The sequence below is a fragment of the Desmodus rotundus genome, chromosome 5 (genome assembly GCF_022682495.2).
Source record: "Desmodus rotundus isolate HL8 chromosome 5, HLdesRot8A.1, whole genome shotgun sequence".
In the NCBI taxonomy this organism is placed as follows: Eukaryota; Metazoa; Chordata; class Mammalia; order Chiroptera; family Phyllostomidae; genus Desmodus; species Desmodus rotundus.
In genome coordinates this window covers 57,723,190-57,725,229 of record NC_071391.1, presented here as the reverse complement: position 1 = coordinate 57,725,229, position 2,040 = coordinate 57,723,190, and the positions used below count along the sequence as shown (strand labels likewise).

At 38.1% G+C, this 2,040-nt stretch overlaps 1 pseudogene; it reads right to left on the bottom strand.

Moving 5' to 3' along the window:
* Positions 1 to 1,517: 1,517 nt before the first annotated feature.
* LOC112315848 (ATP synthase subunit g, mitochondrial pseudogene) lies at positions 1,518 to 1,816 on the bottom strand (annotated as a pseudogene).
* Positions 1,817 to 2,040: the final 224 nt, after the last annotated feature.

Here is a 2,040-nt window from a genome sequence, read left to right as displayed (position 1 = left end):
TAATATAAACAACTTAGCATGGAGTGTACAAGATTTTTCACACTTGTTCCGCTTTTCGATCCCAATTTTATTTCCCACTGTATCCCTCGCAGCCACACAGGCAGCCACCATTTCTTACATCAATACACACTTTTATGCCTCCATGTCTTTATCTATGCTGTTTCCTCTGCCTAGAGCGCTCCTCCTGTTCTCCTGCCGCACCAAAGCTGACCGACAGAATCTTACTTACATTTGAAGACCTAACTCAGGTGTTCTTCCTTCGGTTAAGTATTCTAAGATCCACTAATCAGAACAGAGCAAATCGTCCCTTTCTCTGGAGTCTCATAACCAGTTCTTTGTGTCTTTTTGTAGCTCTTTAGCAATTCTATTTTATAGTATGGTATAGTTTTATGTCTTCACCATGTTATATTTAAGCTCTTTGAGAACACAAACCATGTGGGGTTTTTTTAGACAGGGAACTATGTTTTAATTATCACTGTACCCTCATAGTACCTAGGCCATTGTGTTGGGCATAATAAAAATTGAATAAATATGTTGAGCTAAGTCTTAAATTGGTGTAGTTTCTTTTATCCTCTATTTTTTAAAATAGATTTTACTTTTTTGAGCAGTTCTAGATTTACAGAGAATGGAATGTACAGAGAGTTCCTCCTCACCCACTACATGGCCTCTCCTGCTACTAATGTTCTGCACCAGCGTGGTGCATTTATAAGAGTTCATAAGCCTATGTCGATATGTCCTTATCACCCAAAATCCATAGCTTATACTAGGATTCATTCTTGGTATTATACGTTCTGTGAGTTTTGACAAATACATGGGACATGTATTCACAATTATAGTTTCATCACCTCAAAATCCTCTGTGATTTGCCTATTCATTCCTTTCTCCCCACTCGCCCCTGGCAACCACTGATCTTTTTACAGTCTCCATAGTTCTGTCTTTTGCAGAATGTCATATTTGAGATCACACAGTATATAGTCTTTTCACTTATGCATTCAAGTTTCTTCCATGTCTTTTCGTGGCTTGAGAGCACATTTCTTTTTAGCCCCAAATAATATGCCATTGTCTGAACGTACCATAGTTTTTATGTTCACTTACTGAGAGAGGTCTCGGTTGCTTCCAAGTTTCACAATTATGAATAAAGCTGTTTTAAACATCAGTGTGCAGGTTTTTATGTAGAATGAATTTTCAGTTCATTTGGGTAAACGCCAATGATCATGATTGCTGGTTCCTATGGTAAGAGCATGTTTATTTTTGTAAGAAATCGCCAAACTGCCTTCCAAAGTGGCTATGCCACTTTGCATTCCCACCAGCAATGGATGAGCCTTCTTGTTGCTCCACATCCTTGCCAGCATTTCGTGTTGTCAGTGTTTTGGGTCTTTGCCATTCTAGTAGGTAATGGTATTTCACTGTTTTTTTAAAATATCTTTTTTTTTAAATTCAAATACCTTTCTGATCCCTCATGGTCCAAGAACATTCAAATAATAAACCAAAAAGAAATAGATGTTAAAGACTGATCTTCAAACATTATAGCCAATGATGCCACACTTGCCTATGATCTCACCGATGTCAAACCACACCCACACCTCCGTGGCCACCAAACCATTCGGCACAGCTTCCTTAATGGGGAGCTGTTCGAAGCTATAGTTTGAGCACTATTGACTATTTTTTTTCAAGCTCTGAATAGCTGTTGGGTTGGAGAAATCAGCTCAGCCTTAGCATGGGGCCAAAATGTGGCCGGTCCAGGTTTCAAGTAAGTCACAGCAGCGTTTACCAGCACTGGGGCCTTCTCCGTGAGGTTACAGACAAACTGGGCCATGGTTGCAGGATGGAAATTCTCTCACTGTTTTTTAATTTTATTAAATTTTATTTTATTTTATAAAGATTTATAATATCTTATTTAATAAAGATTTACAAAATAAGATTTATTTTATTTTATTTATTTATTTTTAGAAAGAGGGGAAGGGAGGAAGAAACAGAGGGAGAAAAACAGCAATATGCAAGAGAAACATCGATCAGTTGCCCTTCACACGCCCCCAACCT